The following is a 19,863-nucleotide window of genomic DNA, read 5'->3' as shown; positions in this document are numbered from 1 at the left end:
TTAGCTGTGGCAAAGTGCTTCACTGAGGGCCTCTAATGCAATTACAAGTCAAGCCAGCAGTGAACAAAAAAAATAGATATAGCAAAGGTGAAAAGCTATTTCAAAATGCAATTTGAAACAAGACAGAGAGTCAACAAGAGACAAAGTAAGGTTGTTCCAGGTATTGGAGCTGCAGAAGAGAAGACACTTACCCAGCACAGATAGCTGTACAGGTAGAGAAGAGACCAGGGTGTTACGAGATGTGCCAAAGGAGAGTGCCAGAGATTGACCTTGCAGGATGCTACACAGGAGGGCTGTTAGCACAGAGGAGATGAAAACAAAGAAAAGCATTCTGACAGGGAGGAAGGAACCAATTCTGGTTACGTGACTCTGACAGGTTGCTGCTGCTGCAGGTTGCACAGGCACCCAGAAGTCTAAAGGTTATCAGGTCATTAAATGCACACAGAAGAGCTGTTTCTGTGCAGAAGAAAAGCAGACTATTAGTCCCTCAGAACCTCTCAGAAAAAGGCATTTCTGACTCCTAGCGACACAGAGCTCCATGATTCTGCCTGCAACGGTTACAGGCTTCAGGAACCAATTTTCTCTCAAGTAATATCAATGTTGCAGCTTATAACAAGGGTTCAGGGTTCTTGGCGGATTAATTAAGAAAGGAATCAGCTTCACAATCTAGTTTAAATGGAAATTAGTCATTTTTGTAACTCCATTGAATTTATAAATTACAAAATATTTATTATATCCTTTCACTATGTCAGTTATCCAAAGACTGCTGTGTGGCAACAGTGAATGTTACTTCCTTGTGTTCTTCTGAGGGAAAAAATTTAGTACAGCAAGATTTAAAAAACAAGTTTAGCAGGATCTAATCACCAAGAACATGGCATACCTTCATGGCAAGAAAGAAACACTGCCATCCTTCTCAGCCTATCCCAGAATGCTCCCTGTGACTCCAGCTGCTTTGTATTTATTTTAGTCACTCCCATTCTTGATAAGTTAGCTATGCAATCATAGGTCCCCTTCCCACCTGCTCTCCCTTGCTCAAATTACAGCCCTTGTCCTCCACTTTTCTGCTAAGCTTTTGGTGATCTTCTAATTATTCACTGCTTGGAACATATGAAAAATCCCACTGATATATGGGATGTCCTTGAACTGCTGCCAGTGTGTCATTATAAGGATGACATGCTGGTCTCAGTTTTAAAGCAACATATCCTGATGTCATGTGGGGTTCTATGGCTGAAGTCAGCAAAGGCCTAAAATACAAGGGCATAGAAACAGTGAAAAACAGATAATTAAATTAGACTAAATACAAAACATCTATATTCTGGGAGAAAAGATATTATCATGGTTACAGCTCTCTGTTGAGATTTAGCAGGGACTGATCCAGGGCTTTCCCCATCCTCACGTTACTGGTGAAGCTCTGTGCTAGCCAATTGATCTTTCCATGTTTTATCCCTCAGTTCCCTGTAGGTAAATGGAAACCAGCTGTCTTACAAGGTTGGTGTCATGATGAATCAAGGAATGTTCAGGATGCATTTAGGTCCTGCACTTAAAATGGTACCTGGAACAAGAATAAGCAGACTTTTCAATATGTTCTTTTCTTAGCAATGCTATAAAGACACCTGAATTTTACTGTATTCTGCTGCTGCAAGAGCAGTTTTACAGCTGCTGAAACCAAAGGAGTGCAGGGAGAGCTGTGCATGCAGGCAGCTTCACCACAAAATGTTGTCACAAGCTCCTTGAACCACCAGTGCACTCTGCCTTCCCATGTGGGTCCCTGCCTGGAGCAGGTTTTCCTCCTTGGCCCCCTCCTTGGGCCAGTCCCAGCACTTGGCAGCACTGCTTGTTCACTGCCCTTCATCCAGGTGGGTCTGAAAGCACAAGGCTTCAAATGGCAAATCCTCACAAGCAGCATAGCAAAACTTTTGTTCTGATTTGAACCATTCTGTGTGGCTGCTTAAGAATTTATGATTATTCTGTTCCTATTTTTTGACCCAGAAAAATCAGTAAAAAACTATTTGGAAAATGCATTCCCTTAGGAATGCATAGTTTCTGAAAGCATTTCGTTGAAGGAAAATTAATTATCAGTCTCCCTCTCATCTTAATGCTTAGATGTCTCAAAGAAAGAAACAACAACCAAATCCAGAAACACTGTTTTTATCTGTTCTTGTTTCACAGAAATAATGTTTTCAAATTTAAAGGAATGAAGGGGTGTGGGAAATATTGAAAAGTCATGAATCAATTTCAATCAATTTTAATTCCAGTATAAGAGGAAGTAATGCCACTTGTCGAAAACAAAGCAATCATTTCTGACAGCTAAATTTGCAAGAGATTTATTGCTGTCTGGAGAGAGGTAAAGCTGAATGCTTCCCTGCTTCTACCTCCTCATTAATTGACTTCCAGTGCTGTTTGATATATTCGAGTGAAGTTTCTCTGCATCCGGTGACTCCTACTTTTCTTCCCTTAAATCACACTCCCACACAAAGTGAATTACATTTTTTCCCTCGGGTTTTACCTTGAAATTTGGATTTTGTATGCGGCTGTTTTGTAAAAATATTATTATTAATGAAAGATAGTTTGATTTAAAACAGTTGTTAGGAAAATTTGGAATTATAGATTAGAATAAAATTTAAAATAAAGAGAAGACTTTAGAGAAAGAGCATCAAGTCCCTCTTTTGTGTAATTTTTTTTGTGTAACTTTTCTGATACTTTGTGGTTGAAACAAGCCAAAATTCTCTGACAATGCTTATTCATCATTTAGCACACAATAATAATTTTGACTGGTTGTTGCCTAAATATTTTACTAACTGATTTCCCCCTGAAATCGATGAGTGTTATGGATTTTACATTGATATATTGAAAAGCTGAACAATTTTGCTTTTGTAACTACAGAGAAAGGCAGGATTCTCCTCTTTTGGAGGTGCACCACAAGGACTCAGCCCTCCTGAAGGTTTGCAAAGAAAACACCCAGTGGACATTTTCCCCAGAAGGGGAGACCCACAATGAGAAACCCAAGTATCCTCAGGTTATTACAAGCTTTTGTCCTTTAATTAATTTATAAACTGTGTCCTCCACATACAGTGAGCTCAGGTAAACCATGGAACAAACATCTGGATGACAAATGGCACTGAACATCAGCTTCCTTAACAAACCTATTTAACTCAGTTTTTCCACTGCTGATTTCAGGTTTTTGAACTCAAGAGGAAAAATTCACTGCCCAGCAGAGCTGCTACCTCACTAAGACACTCAAGACCATGTCTGTACCTAAAGAGTGCTTTTTGCTAGACTGTGCTGTTGCCTTTGGCAGCAGTAGGGCTTGAGAGACACGTGTTTGCTTGACTGTACTGGAATTGTTATCAGCAGTGATCAAATATATTTTTTAACTTTTATACGTAATTCTGCACATAGATGTTTTAAAATTAAAATGTATTAATCTTTTCTTTTTATCTGCAACCTGTCTTTTCATGAGACAGTTTGAAGCAAGTCACATTTTCCACTAAAAAATTAATGTTAAAAGTAAGAGGTTAACAATGTTAAATTTCAATCTAACAGGTTAACAAGGGTCAAGTATCAAAGTTTCAGTCCACACACCAGAACTGCTACACAGATCTCATCCACATTATTCTGGCATGCCCAGGGTGTCAGAAGCCCTGGACTCAGATGAGCATTGGAAAATCTCCAAGATAATAGCAGTGGAAGACCCTGGAAATTTTGAATTTGGCAGGAGATGTAAAAATACCAAAAACAAAACAAAACAAAAAAAAAAAAACAAAAAAAAAAAAAAAAAGAAAAGAAAAAAGAGAGAGAGAGAGAGCAGACAAAAAGCCCCCAAGAACAAAACAAAAAGCCCCACTGCAGTGTGTACTCCATTTAAAGTACACAGTAGCAGGAGAGGATTTAACTTGACAATTTAAAAATTTGAAGATAAATTAATTTACTATTCTTGCACAGATTATATCTCTGCCTTTTCTATGATGTGTTTTACACGCTTATTCATACACATGAAGGAAGAAGCTTGATTGGTGCTTCTATGCCCATTACTTGTGTAATTCCCTGCAGCACAGTGAAGGCAGCTGTAAGGGCTTCTTGCATCATTAAAGACCCATAGGACTGGGTCCATCTTTTGTTACGGATGTTGAGATTGAGATCATTGTAACGAGTAACTTTCACAACTTTCAAAATACTGAGAAACAAGTATTTCATCTTAGATCTCACCCCTGAAGTCTGTCATTACCAGTTAACTAACTGTTCCCTCCGAAGAGAGCCCACAAAGCAAAAGTATATTTTCAGACATTCAAGAGGCTGTCAATGTGACACCCAGTCTTCCAGGCAAATTCATTAGGCCAGAATTAAATACTTACTGTGGAGGAAAATATAGGAAGAGAAACTTCAGCCTTTGTCACCCATACTTTTGTTAACCTAGACTTTGCCAGATTTGCCGCATGTCACAACCGGTGCTTGCCGGGGCCATTGAGGCAACAGGAATGCATTTGCTTTGTGAAGTAGTTTCCGCTTGCATGTGACAAAGCAGCTAGCTGGCTAGTCAGCCCCAGTCAGTGTCTATTTATGGAAAAATGTCAAAAAAGAATGTCCTGCATTTGTGGCTCAACAATAATGAACATGGCTAAATCTGAAAATGAACAAAGGGAAGTGAACAGCTTTTTAAATCCTGAAGAACATTCGATTCTTGGTGTCCTTTTTGTCCCGATTGTTTGGGCTGAAGGCTATGAAAGGACCACCTGTTGGGCTGCCATTTTGGGATTGTGCTAAATGCAGGGATTGCATGAAAGAACACTTTCCAAAATAACCTGGTATTATTATTCACTTATTTTATAGTAAATCTGCATTCAGAACCTGCAGGAAAGTATAAGGCTTTTTTTCCTAAGTGAAATCTAAAGCTGTAAGTTCTCTATAAACACACTTACTGCGGATGCATGATTTTATAGTGACAATCATGATTTTTTTAAAGGAGCTCAATTAAGTCTTTGATACAGCAGTAAGTTCCTCTGTAATAGAAAACCAGCCTTGTAAAGTACTAAGTATAAGATGAAGGAGTGATTAAGTTATGAAGGACCGAGTATCTCTAAATATTAATTTAGCAAGAATCACTTGCACAAAATGTAACTTAGGTGTTTATTTTGCTCCTGGCAGAAACTTGAAATTTTTAGTGAAGGCAATTATTTTTTAATATCCATGAGAATGTTCTTGGATGTAATTTGCTTTTGCTCAGAGGCTGCACTAAATTATGCTAGGATTTTACTAAATTTTGAGAAAGCTTACCATAAACCAGTGTAAGCATTTTATTTAAAAATATGAATGTATTGCTCTGTTTTTAATGGATTTTTTTTTGCATGGGCAAATGATAATGATTAGTTACATAATAAAATCAAGAGAAATGTTGCCTAAATTAAAAAAGAATCATTTGTGTTCTATAAACATCAGATCATCCAGCTGTAAGTTTTGAAGTTGAGATATTCACACATAGAAACTTCCATCTGATTCCAACAAACACACCCATTAACCTATTAACAAAGCAAACCTTTCTATGGCTCTTGAATAATCTCTATTTAGAGCCAATGTTAATAACACACAGAAGAGCAAGAAAGAAATGTGTTTTCCAAAATGTTTTCTTTTTACATCCATAATGAATTCTGAATATTTTGACATAGTGTCCTATTTATTAACTTATTTTTTCTTTAACATATATGCCTATGTAAATTTATTGACACATGTATGGTATTTATCAGGATGAGCAATGAGCCTTCTCTGTGTGTATCTGAACTCACATTCTCATCTCATGCTATACAACACACATTTTTAAAAACTTTATATGAATTTTATCTGACTTCATGATTGGACCTGGTTTACACAATTAATTGGAGGGATAGCAGAGAGGGTTTTCCACATGAGTAGCTGGATATATTTCCAGCTGCTTTCACCAGTTTCAAGCACAGAAGTTCTAACTAAAACTCAGGCAGTAGATCTCCTGGTTTTGCTTATTTTTCATCCTCAGAAAATTAAAGGCAGTTATATGGCTGAAAACGAGCCATAAATATATCAGTGCAGGTAAAAGAAACATTGTTTCCAAGAAACCTCCTGTATATCTCAAAGTAGCAGAAGCTAAGCTTAATGTACTACTATTTTTGCAAATTAAACCCGGATTTTAAATATATTACAATCAGTTAAAGTGACTCTTAGAAAATAATTTTTTTTGATCAAGCAAAACTGCTAGTCAAGCAGATTTTTACAAGTGGATTGAACTATATTCCTCCATTGAAGAAGAATGAGATTTTATGTGGCTATCAGTTCAGAGATGGAAAAGGTGAGGTGGAACAGTGTACAATGCACAAGTATAAATTAGTCTCTTGGTTTATTGTACTACACACAGCTATTCTATTAGAGAATTATGGAAACTAGCAAGCAAAAGAAGCTAGCAAGCAAAAGAAGCTAGCAAGCAAAAATTACTTATGTCTGAATAAAAATATGTATCTTTGGGAGAGAGACAATATGTTTGGAACCCTGAGGGTTAATGAGAGGTAAACTGGTGAAGGGGGGAGAGGAGATAAAGGAAAAAACAAGCTGAATAGATGAAAGAAGTGATTCAGTGGGAAGCATTGTTGACAGCAGCTAGGTGTCAGAAGCAAACTAGAAAAATGGGAAATGCTTTAACATTGGCAGGAAAATAATATTTTAAAAAAGGAACTTATATCATATAGTAAAAAGAAAAAGAAAATAAGAAAAAATAAAAGGCTTTCAGGCTTTCTTTGGTACGCATCAATGAAAAATAGTGCAAGCAAGCAAGAAAGAATGCATTGAAATGGAACCTCTCTGAAGGTATCTTGGGGAGAGGGGCTCATTGTCCCATTCTTTTCACATCAAGAATTTAATTTTGCATTCTCTTTGTCTGTCTTGAGATATACTTGCTGTTATTCTACACTGGTTACTTTTTTTTCCTTTTCATCCACTTAGGTAGCCTACACTGGCAGAGAGAGAGCCAGAATGGGAGAAATCTAGCCATGAATTAAATCATCTGGCTGTCCCCTGCCAATGTGATTCTTGAATAAAGTTTGAACTGCACTCAAATGCAGAGTGGCATCCTCTTTCCTGAATACTAGAGGGAACTGCAGCTCTTTAATTTCCCTCATTTTCCCTTCCCATTTTAACATCTGTCTTTACAGAGCAATTATATGTCTGTAGCATCCAGATTTCATTATGCTCCTGCTACACAGGATGCAGATATACCTTACAGAATTTGATTACCTATACTTCACTTTAAGCAACTTCTACAAAAATGTTCTGACTTATATTGTCCCTCTGAAAAGACCTACAGTAAAATGTTATTAGCAGAACACAAAAAAACCCCAAAGCTATTTGCGTTTTAGTGCCAGGGACATTCCGGTTCTTATGTACGTAAACTGTTTGCACCCAACCCCCATGAATTCCTAAGACAGTTTCTCTTATATTAAGCTTCCTTTTGGTGCCCATAGCAACACCATCTAGTACTGAAATGTTCCTGCAGGGTTTGCAGGAGTCCTTTCAAAACAAGATGCTGATTCTGCAGTTATTGCACACCCAGCTACTTGTATCATATTTGTAGGCTGAATCCTCAATAGCACATGGAAGGCAATTCTTGTGGCCACTGACTGTCCTCATCATCATTAGGGACAAAACATGTTATATATTTTTGTTTTGTTTGGATTTTCTTCCCAAAACCAACTTGAAATTTTTTGAGTTTTGCATTTTGAGTCTACTTAACTGTTTGAGGAAATGGAAGAAGGGGGTGGGTTTTGCAATTTGAGATTATTCTGCTATTTTATTTTCATTTATCTCCAAACACACTGACATGCAAATTGATCTCTGCCCTCTTGTATGTAGCTTGGGAGCCACTTTCTGATCTTAGGATAATGGTGTGAAGGAAGAAAAGGTACACTTGGTTAAGAATCAGACTGGGAGAAGTTCATGGGAAGTCCTGATGGCTGGCTCCTGCAGCTCAGGAACTTTCAGCAGAGCTAGTGTACTGGGAGAACAGGTCCTTAGGTGGTGGGAGGGGTCAGAGTCACCTACATTGAGCTGGAACTCAGCAGAAGCCACAGATGTACGTGGTAGGGCAAAAGGGAAGGGCTCACGTCATTGCCCCATCTACCTGCGTGCATCGGGATTGAGGAGGCTCTGAAACAGCTCTGTGAGCCTGTCTGCCTCCATGCCTTGTCCCTGCATGCTGGACATGCCAGCAGATTTCCATTGCAGTGCAGGAGGCTGAGGAGGTCCCCCAAGGTGTGCTCAGAGCCTCATAGCCCTGCTTCCAGATCATCAGGCTGAAAAGAAATTATGCTGCTTTCAACCACCAGAGTTATGCCCATTGTCAGTGCCAGTCATCTATATGATTTTGGCTAAAAAATGGAAAGAATCAAGGTTGTGACAATACGCACTTTGTTCGTTCATTTTGAAAACTGTATTTCATTTAATTTCTGTGTTGTGCCATGCTGCGTGCTAGAAAATGTACCCTGGGATATTTTTTAAGCTATGAAAGTTCAGTAAATGAAGACTTCTCTGCAGGACTCAGCTATTAAATCTTTGCTGGAAAGTGGGAGCCACGTCCATTAAAAAATTCATATTCTGGTAAGACTAATCACATCTTTGTACTCCTAAAGTATGCTTGAATTCAGATGTTAATCACATAAATATTTGCCAGTTATACATTGTGTAGAACAAACGCCACAGTTTGGCAGGGTTAAATAACCCCTTATCTCTGAAGATATCTTGAGAACATGGAAATATTTGGGACATGTGTTCAGGGTGAAGGCGGAACACCCACCACAGAGAGGCAAAAACAATCCCTTCCCTTGCCATCATTTAGCAAGAGAAAAGTTCACCAGGAGTGCAGCTGCAGGGCCCAGAGCTGCCCATGGCAGTGCAGGCTGAGCTCTGCCCCTGCTCTGAGCACAGGGCCCTGCGGGGACCGTGCCAGCAGCACGAGAAGGGATGCTGCTGGTGAAGGGATGCTGCTGGGGAGGGGATGCTGCTGGGGAGGGGATGCTACTGGGGAAGGGATGATGCTGGGGAACGGATGATGCTGGGGAAGGGATGCTGCTGGGGAGGGGATGCTGCTGGGGAAGGGATGCTGCTGGTGGACGTAATATGGAGATAACATTTGGCCTTTGCACAAAGTGGGCAAGGGGTGGTAAAGCCCCCTGAGCCCTGCTGGTGCTGCGAGATGCCTCACGTGCGGTGGCAAGGAGTTAGCCTCAGGTGTGCAGCAGGCTTGCACTCCGAATTGAAAAACAAGGCCTGGTAAAAGGGAAAGCCTGAAACTCCCTTGGAGGAGATGGGCTACAAATCACCCTCTTCTGAGCTGGCTTTAGCAGTCGTTGCAGAGCAGGAGTAAAGCTCTACAAACAGAGCCTGAGGTGCAGCATGTCCATGTTTCTTCCTTGCAGCCTTCACATATACTGTGAAAACAGTGTGATTCTGAATAATTAAGAATTTCATTCCAAGTTTAATTTTGAATTTACTGTTCATTAAAAAAATAATAGGTTTTTTATGAGTCAAATACCCTTTTCAACTCACAAGGAGATGTGAATTACTCCTAACATTACTATTGGGCAATCGTATTTTTATCTGATGCCATTCTTCCTACCCAGCATTAAATTGCCCATTACTGATAATTAACTCCTTGTATGGTCATTATGATATTGCCTTGAGCAAAATCAATATCTCAGGAAATTTCCTTTGTTTCAAGGCTGGCAATCTGGTAAGTATATCTAGCCCACTAGGCAGCTTCTTCCACTCTTCTGGGAATATAGCTCGTGCAGAGGAAAACAAAATTGGGGGTAGTATTGTCTGCATTGCAGGAACAGGGGATTACAGTGGGGAGGAAAGGATGAATTTGCAGCCCAGCATGGATCTGGCAGGATTTATTTGGTAATTTGATCAAGAAGTGCTACATTAACATTTCTGTACTGGACAGGGTCAGAGCACAAGGCTGGAGTTAGAGGTAGCATCCAAATGTACCAAATTGCTTGATCCCAGCTGGCATATACAGGACTAGACAGGAGTTTGAAAAACGAGAGATAAAAAAGCTGGACCAGTACATTTGTTTATAAACATAAGGGCTAGAAATATAATTTTTACAATTGGTTTACACTGAATCTTAGTTTATCATCCTGGGTGGGGTTTTGCATTTGTTAATTTGGTTTTCTGTACTTATCTTTCTATCTTTTTTTTAGGAAACATTTCTTTTATGCAAAGGAGTCCTGATGCTACACTAATGTTGAGAAAAAACCATTTTTGTTGTGATGGGTTTTAAGTAGAATCTGCAATCTGAAAACATTTTCTTCCATTTTATAAGAAAATTTCTTTTGTGAAGATGTATTAATCCTGTCATGTTAACAAAACATCCAGTTTACACAAGGCTGCATCTTCCCTGTATTTGTTTGCTATTTAGATTTCAGAAAGATCCAAGATGTGGGGTCCAATTTGTAATTTCATTAATTCTGGTTTTTGCTTATATAAATCTGTTGCTTTTGAGTTATTTTAAATTCTTTTGGGTTAATTTAAATTAGTAAAAAAAAAAACCCTCAAGACATATGCTGCCTCTTTCTGAATGTCTAGAAAGTTCCTGGAAAATTTTTCTCAAGGTGGTTTCTAATGATAATAATAAATCACATGCAATGCTGTGTGCATGTGAAGAAAAGAATACTTCGTTTAAAAAAAATTAAAAGAAATAAAGAGAAGTAAAATTACTAAATGCAAGAACTCCTGTGTAACTCGTGGTTGTCAGGTTTCTCTCACTGCTAAATCTTGTCCCAATTCTTAATCCAGACTTGTAGTCTGTGTTTCTTGCAAGGGAGATCCTAACCTCCCTTCCAAAAAACTGATTTGTTACATGTAACTGCTAATGAGAGGAAATCTGGGTTTGTGCCCAGCTATCATTAGTTCTAAAACATTTTCTCTTCTGATAGTCAGAATCAATATTTACCAAGTCAAGAAATGCCACTCCTCATCTGAACACCCTGAATGCTTGTACCCAGTTATAACCCATCCCTTTGTTATCATTTTGCTCTGTTGAATGAACACAGGTTCTTTTAACAAAATTATGAAATATTATAATTTTTGATAGAAGAAGTAATTTTTTAACAACTAAAGCACTAATCAGATATCGGATACAAAAGTTTGGATAATGCAGCATAGTTAATTTAAGAGAAATTATGAATTTCATCCCCTGAAACTGTAGAAACTGTGAAGATTAGTTGTTTTTAATCCCATTTAACTACAGCTGCCCATTTCATTCTTCTAATCTTTCCTCACAAAAAACATCCTTCCAACTTCTCAGTCATGTTTTCTATCCTCCTTGGAATTTCTCTCTATTTGTCTACATATTTTGAGCATAAAGAGAGGCCCACGGAGAATGCAGGATTCTAGGAGGGATTCTGTCACCATTGTGCTAAATCCGTAATTAAAAAGGGTTAAAGTTAATATATTTAAGCTACAACAGCGAAACCACTTGATCACACATGACAACAGAAGTATTTATAATTACAATGATTGTCTTACCTCTCAAATGGTCAGACTTAGAGTGTTTAATCTGTATAGATTTGTTTTCTATAATGAAGATTTTAAGGACATTTCCAACACAGTGCAATTTCCACTTGAATTGTGGAAAGTGAACTATTTTTAAAGGGTTTAAAACATCTTGATTTTGGTCTGCAAATAACAGCCTCCTTCCTACCCACCTTCACTTTAACACTGTTCTCTCTATCCCAGTGTAGCAGGACCCCTATGTTACAGCAGCACCCTCCGTATGCAGCCACAGAGCAGGCAGGATGATGCACAGTAGGAACCACAGCTGCAAATAACATTTCCAAAACATTTTTCTGCACTTTCACTGAGATGCTTAAATAACACAGTTGTGATGAGGAAAACCCACATGTTCAATCCATCAAGCATTAACAGAATGCAAACAGAATTTGCTTGTGTAAATTTTATTATTTAAACGCTGTCTAAACTGTGTTGAAAAAAGCCCAGCTGTGTACAGGAAACCCAAAGCTATTGACTGCCAGGGTGTAGTATTACACTCTGAGACACCAGAGATTACAGTTATACAACCATAATGTCTTTGGTTTGTTACTTTTCTGACCTATAACTTAAGCTGAGAATAATTTTAAATTCAAGAGCAACATTTGTGCCACTGATGGGCATGAACACACTGCCTTGGAACCCTTCTCATGCATTGGGACCCCAACAGGGTAATGACAGTTCCCACCTTACAAAAAGTCTCTGATCTGAAAGGCTTCCCCCAGGAGAAATTTCTCAGCACGTTGCATTGTCAGACTCACAGGCATAGGGCTCAGGAAGTCTGGGGGTTGGGAGGTTTTTTGTTTTGTTTTTTTTGGGCTTCTTTGTGGGATAGGCTTGTGGGGTTTTTTGGTGGGGTTTTTGTCAGGATTTTTTTGTTTTGTTGAGTTTTTGTTTGTTTGTTTGTTTGAGGGGTTTTTTGGGGAGTTGGTTGGTTGGTTTGGTTGGTTTTGACTTTTTTTTTTTTTTTTTTTTTTTTTGGAGGGGGATGTGCTTTTTGTTGTTGTTGACTGTTTTGAGGTTCTTTTTCCAACCAGTGATTCTATGGGATTAATCAAAACCAGCTAACTTGTGAAAATAAATTGTGTTCTCTCCAAAGACTAATTTAGTGGTACAAAGCACATATGCATGTGTACCTTATCCCACCCAGACACACCTGCACAATTACACAGGCACACACACATACATTTACATGAGTAGATTAGCTGCATCTAAAAATTAATTACTTATCTGTATGCACACGTGTTATTAAGATTTATAAAGACTATGCATAGATTTAGCTACAGGTTCTCCTTAGTTTTCTAAAAATTTGAGTCGTAGTATGGTCCTGATGCTGTTCATCCCTCTGCTCTTTACCCACACACCATCAGCATGTGATGTTCATTTGTATACGGTATAGACAGGTGTCAGGGGAAGATGTATACAATCTATGTATCTGTATATGGCCATCATGCATTATTTATAAAACGAGTTTATTGCATATACAAACAATAATTATTCTAAACATGCAATTATATATCCATATTTGTATGTCTATATAGATTTTTTTGTCCTTAATGGAAAACTTGAACTGCAAGCAGCCATGTCAGAACTCAGATGGTTAACATTCACTTCTTGCTGTTTTATTGCATATTACTGTGCGCTCCTGAGCAGCAGGAGCAGATTCAGGCAATTACAATCAAGTCAGGGCACACGCCGTGGCTGAGCAACACGATCATGATGAGGATACTGATGAGGCACTTATCGAAAACCCCACATCATCCACACTCATCAGCCACAACATGTCACCCCAAATGAGGCATCAGCTGCCTTCAAATGGCTCATTGCACACTGTTTACAGCTTTCTTTGGACCCACTTTTGATTTTGCGGTCAGGACTTAGTTCAAACAGCAGCTGACTGGCACTGGCAAGCCTCGGGATTCAGCCGAGCTGACTTCCCAGGTGTCGGAGTGTTTTGACACTGGGCCTGACCAACGGAGAGGAAAGGTCCCAGTTCAGCCCCCCCAAACATCAGTCCCCCTGAGAGGGGGAGGATGAGTTATTTCAGAAGAGTTTGAAATCAGGAGAGGAGGGGCAGAACAAGAGAGGGGAAAGCAAGCAAGCAAACAAACAAACAGCCCAGCAGCACTTTCTAGTATTTTTTATTTCCTGCCTCCACCTTAACAAGCAGACAGCAAAGAGAAATCTGGCAGAAACACTTTGGCCCAGGGCCCTGTCATTTCTGGGACCCCTTGAGTCACTTTGATGGTGCGAAAGGGTCTTTAAAGTGGGGGCACAAGTCGTGGGTTCTCTATTCAGAAATGCGTGGGACTTGCTGTAAGCTGGTCAGAAAACTTTTCCTGAGCTGCAAACTCCCCATTACTTATTTGGATTCAGGAAACCTTTCTTTCTTATTTAGTTATTACTCCATAAAGCAAGCAAACGAGAAAGAACGAGCAAGGAAGGATGAGAACACATGAATGGTTCCTTGGGATCAGCCCCCTGCTTGAGTGAGTGAGGGTCAGGGGTGAACCAAAAAGGAACAACTCCAAACCAGAGAGACAGACAGAGACTCCCTCCAGCCAGCTGATGGGCACTCAAAAGAGGCATTTAGAGATTTACTGGAATAGCAAAGATCATGTCCAGACCCTTGCCTAAACCAAGTGGAGTGAGAACTCTGATTGGTTACTGCCACAGAGCATCACCCTGTGCTGAACTGGAGTGGAGATGCTTTCTCCTGTCACCACTGCATGGAAACAGGCATTTCTGCAGCACAGATTAGAACTAATTTGTTTTGACAAATAGAGATTTTTCTGCTGAGAAAGTGCTGTGTCATGGAGTCCCTGACACTCTGCCAAAGAGAGGTGAAACGACCTCAGGGTGAATAGAAATCCAGTCCTTGAACACAAGATATTAGCCGATGAAAACATGTACTAATCAATTATTGTCAGTTCATATCTGTCCATCTGACAGTCTGGAAAAAATGCAGCTATATTACCTTATCCCTCTTTCTTTTACATCTCACAGTAGCTCATGAAATTATTTTATTCATTAAAGACAAAGATCAAAATCCCCAGACAACTGGCTTCTATACCAATTAAAAATCTTATTTTACAAATAGACAAGCTTATGAACTGAAAGCTGATTCACCTGATCTTCCAGGGCCATCTTAGGGCTGTAAAGCAAATAAACTCTCTTCTGAGTTTTCAGTTGAGGTGTAGGATTTTACATATACATATATGTAGTTACCTTTACGGTTACAGTGCAGACTGTCCCAATAGTTCTCAAATTTTACAAGGCAGCACATTACCTCTGGATAGCAAATTTTAGCAGCATATTGCATCATGAAAACATTTGAAGCAAAAATAGAGGATCCATGAAGGTTTTCCTACGTTCATACATATATTTGAGGGCTTTTTTTGTTTGCTGCTTTCATTTCTACCCTATGTTGCCCAATGCTTTTTCTCTTAGGGACAGATTCTTTCTGCTGCTTACAGAGATTTTATTTACTGATAATAAGAGGAAAAATATTTTATAAAATGGCAAAATAGATGGTTCTAGGAAGGACAGAAAATAATCTGTACCATCTGTTTATCAGTCTTATTTACTGAGACTTTTTTTCCTCCCCAGAGTTAGCAAATGTCCTACACAAGTCCTAAACCCACTAATAACCTCAGAATAGCTTTAACTTATTGTTAGGACTCCTATCATGCTATCTTCTCTGTGGTGCTCAGCAATATGAGCAGGAGGAGGAGGAGGTGAGAGTGTGCATGCGTTAGGATGTCACAGCATAAAATCCCTGAAAACTGCTTGACCGAAATAAAATTGAGCTGCTCGGCACAGCGCTGCAAAGACACGAAACTCTGTGTGAATGATGCTAGATAAGAACTGAAGCACCGGTGGTAAAGCATCCTAATTACAAACCTGCGGTGCAGGCGGAATAATGGACAGAGTGGCAGCTCTTGTAGCTGTGTAAAAAGGAGTGGAAGTTTGCATTTTGGTGGCTGTATCTTGAATTGAAAGGGGGGGGGGGGGGGAGGTGAAAGAGAGAGAGAAAGAGACTGTGTGTGTGTGTGTGTGTGTGTGTGTGTGTGTGTGTGTGTGTAAAGAACTGTTTTTGGGTCATCATCTTACGCTCTTTGTGATGCACATTCTAATTTAGGCAAAAGGGATGCATCTTTCAAATGCAGATCATGTTTGCATTAGAAGAGCAATGAGAACACTTGTCACTTTCAGAACATTTATGTGCTAGAAGTACTGTTAGCAGAAGAGCAGTTTAGATAAATTCAAGACTTTTTTTTGCTGATCACAAACATTAAGCTTCACACCTGAAACCCTCAACCCCCTGCTGTGCTCTAATCCTAGCACCATTCACCCTTAGAGACTCAAAGTGCTGTGCCACTGCTCTCAAACATTTGATTGCCCTTACTTTGAATGCCACCACCTGCAAAAATGCCTTTTTATTCCCTTTGAGCCTCTTGAGAAGGAAGTAAAAATGATAATTCATGACAAACATTAATTAATTGTTTACAAGATGATCTTTTCTTTTTCTAACTTCTGTTCAGCAGACATGTTGAGCTGCAAGACTCCACGCTTGATGCCAGAGCTTGTCAAGAGGTCTGCATTGTTGTTTATCACTCAGGCATAGGATAGACTGCAGGTCATTGTTTCTGCAGTTCAAGTAGGACTGTCTAGCTCTTGTTTGAAGAATGGAAGTGCCATGCATGAGTTACCCAGCATAAAAGAACTACCGGTTCTAAGGGGGAACGGGGATTTAGCTTCTACTGCAGAGTAAATAAACATTTTTCACCATCTCTCGCTCCATGTGATTTTGGAAAGGTCAAGAGGTGCCATTACAGTATTTTAAAAGCTTCAAATTATGTTTAAATAACGTATCACTAAACTCAGAGAAATCTTATCAGAATTTAGGAACCTATTGTCGTACTTTTAGTTCTTGAATTCGCCATCAGAGGAAGACGTGTTTTGAAAGGAATGTGCTGTTGTTAGGAAGGCTGAGATTACTCAAGGCTTGGACACAGCTTCTCCCCCAAGCTAAAGCATAAACCCTCCCCCCCACAATGATTTAACTGAGTCTTGAAATTCAAGAATGACCAAAGATGTTAGAGTTGTAATAACTGACATGAGTATCCCAATAACAGACAAAAAGAAAAAAAAAATACAGTCACTTATTTAAAACTTTAAAGCAATGCCACCAAAATTTTGAAATCTAGGCAGCAAAATTTATCTTGCAGAATTATACTTATGCTGCTAAAGGTGAGCTAACAGGTTTGGAAAGGAACTAAGCTGCCACAACCTGGCTGAATTCATTGTGGTGACCAGCACCTTTACAGCTCAAACTTTATATTTACTCTTATTTTTTTTTTTAATATATATAAACATATGCTTATTTACACACATGTAAGCACACATCTTGAAAATGTTGCTCTAATCCTCTTGAAAAACAACCAATTCCAAGAACTTTAAACCGCATCAAAAGTCTGGCAAAAAAAAGGTAAAGAGAGTGAAAGGTCTTACTTGTAGGAAGTGTACAGTAATATAGCTTCTTGCTGAACTCTGGTTTCCACATTCCAAATTAGGAGCCCTTAGATCACGGCTGCAAGGCTAAAAATCAATGATATTTTCTGAGTCAATACTAAGGGTTGCACTTAACAGACGTGGAGACTAATAAGGTATGCAGAAGGAGTAAAAGCAGTGCACAAAAAATTCAGGCCTTCGTCTTGGCGATGATCCAGCACAATGATGTTTCAACCAGATTTAAAAAAAAAAAAAATCAATAACATCTGTGGTATAATGGTTAATTAAAGAAGCTCTTCAGCAAAGCTCAAGATGAGAGGCTCGGCCTGAAATTCAGACAGCTGAAGCTTGATTATCAGGAAAGAATGCTTTTTTAGCTATGAGTGGATAGGCCAAAAGCTGCAATGTGTGGAAATGGGGGAAAAATTGCTTTTATTTTAACTTTCTTTAAGTAATCAATACATGGTTTTCACCTGCATTAGGAGCTGTTCAGAGCAAAAGCCTCTTTCTATACATCTATATAAATATAATACATTCCCTTTGGAATCTATAGCTTTAAAAAAACCCAGCAAAGATAAGCAGATTGGCTGCCTGATCCTAATTCACAAATTCTCCACTTTCCCTCCCCAGCCTCAGCACTTGTGGCTGTGCTGTATGTACAAAATCTATCTTATGGCAGATCCCTTCACGTACATTATCTTTTGATTTAGTTTAATTTTAAAGGCCTGATCCTTTTAAAGATCAGTCCTGAAAAAATATAATCAAAGACTGAATATTAAAGCATGAAATCTGCAGTAACCAGATTATTCTGCTGTCAACTTCTGCATCTTTCTAGCCTGTTCTTTTTTTTTTTGTCATCTCTATCTAAAATATATATACACAGATTTACAGCCAGAAGGGACTATCTTAATCCTTGCCCTGTGTGATATTCAACAGAGGTTTTCAGCTGGTAATTCCTGTGGATATTCTTAGAGAATCTCTTGTTTAGAGATTTCACATTACAGAAAATCTACTCTATCTCTTGGCAAGTTGTTCTGAAAGTTAATTAGCATTATTGTAAAACCACCTTTTTTTAGCCTGAATATTTCCTACCTACTTGTGTCTTGGTCTGCAAAGTTCAAGAGCCCAGGGCTATTAGAAATCATTTCTCTGTAGAAATTACAGATCACAGTCATGCCTGGTCTTCGTCTTCTTCTAGTAAAATGGAAAAGATGGTAGCTCTTTACACTCTTACAGCAGACAGACTTTCTTAATGGAGGCAGATTTCACAGATTTTTTTCTTGTAACTCCTTTCAACTTCAGGCTCTTTTTCAAGGGCAAATAGACAAAAACTCCCTCTTCTTTTAGTAGCAATGCCACCAATGCTTAACATCAGGGTTCCACCTTCTACTTAGTTTTTTTCCCATCGATCCATCCAAAAACTTCCCAGATGTGAACTCCCTCACTAAGAGCTCAATTATTTTAGCTACAGTTATATCAACCCTTTTCTCCAAAATGCATGTCCCTTCCTTAAAAACAAGAGCAACACTCCTTCTCCCACAGGGTGAAAATAACTTGTATTCAACCATGTTATAACAAAATTTGTTAAGAGTATAGCTCTGAAAATATAGCAACTCTTTCACTCTGTAATGCTAAGCAAAACCTCTCCCACATATTACAACTACTAGGAACATAATTTTCTGTTTTTCAGGAAATTACAAAATGCAATTCAAACAGATGTCAAAATTTTTTTAACTTATCCAACAGATGAAACTTCAGGCAGAATTTTTTTTTTTTTGGGTAAAAATTATTTATTTAAATAATTAATACATCTATTTCAAATTTTTATGTTATACTAATGTGGCATCTATTTATGTACTGGTTCTTAAAATGTACATAAAATTAACTATCAAGACCTGCTCCAAAATGTTTTAAAAATTTATTTCAACACTAGCACAGTGTTTCCTTTCTTTTTGCTGGGTGCAATCTCTTGAAAGCATTACTTTCTCCAGTCTTTACAAATCTAAGGGAAGCAACATTTCTCATTAAAAAAGATTATAAATAAATGAGCTTAATTCATAATAATAATCTAAGAAGGCAGGTTGTTCTTTTTGAATTTTAAAGCACAATGTAAGTGTAGAAATAAAATCAGTAGTTCTGATAACTCATAATTTTCAGGGCAGGGCTTCCCAAAACAATCAGGATCAATTTACTTACGCATCCATTTAAATCAATGTTAGCTTTATGGCTATTTTCAAAGGGAGCAGACCGAAGTCAAGAGAGACGGCAAAGTAAAATCCTGCCCCCTTAAACTTTCTGTCAGAATTCTTCAGATTCCTCTGGAGTTCAAGTGGAATTTTCCTCAGCAAACAGCATACCCAGTGCAAAGATCTTTTATGTCATCAGCACTGAAGAAATGAAAACATCAGCAAGTACATATTTGGAAATATAACTGCATTCACAGTCAAGCCCAAAGGAGACAAACATCATTAAAAAATGGCTGCACCTGATTTACTCCATGTAAGATGATGTCCATCGGTGCATTTTGTTGTATGTGCCAAACTTATTTTAGCATGCAAATTCTTCCCGAATTAAGTTTTATTTTATATCTATATATGACATCCAAAACCCACATAACAGTATTTTCTTTTTGGGCAAGAAGTTCCCCATCCCCTCAAGACATATTGCAAAGCATCACATTCACTGTTCTCTGCCATGATTACAAGCTCCTGCAGGCACTGGACCAATTCCAATTGCCCTGTTCTCACACAAGGTGAGAAGAGCACTGGCAAAGCCTCCTTGTTC

The 19,863-nt window shown here is 38.6% G+C and overlaps 1 long non-coding RNA gene across 1 annotated transcript in view; it reads right to left on the bottom strand.

Moving 5' to 3' along the window:
* The window catches only part of LOC146767362 (uncharacterized), a 49,192-nt gene that overhangs the window by 7,807 nt on the left and 21,522 nt on the right, over positions 1-19,863 (bottom strand). The window contains exon 1 of the long non-coding RNA XR_014956055.1: positions 192-19,863. This exon is cut by the window's right edge and continues 21,522 nt beyond it. This is a non-coding gene — a long non-coding RNA (uncharacterized LOC146767362). The remainder of the gene's footprint in view (positions 1-191) is intronic.

Source organism: Lonchura striata, chromosome 5 (assembly GCF_050655825.1).
Source record: "Lonchura striata isolate lonStrDom1 chromosome 5, ASM5065582v1, whole genome shotgun sequence".
Lineage (NCBI taxonomy): Eukaryota > Metazoa > Chordata > Aves > Passeriformes > Estrildidae > Lonchura > Lonchura striata.
Note: the sequence above shows the minus strand (reverse complement) of the source record. Positions and strands in the feature narration are given on the sequence as shown.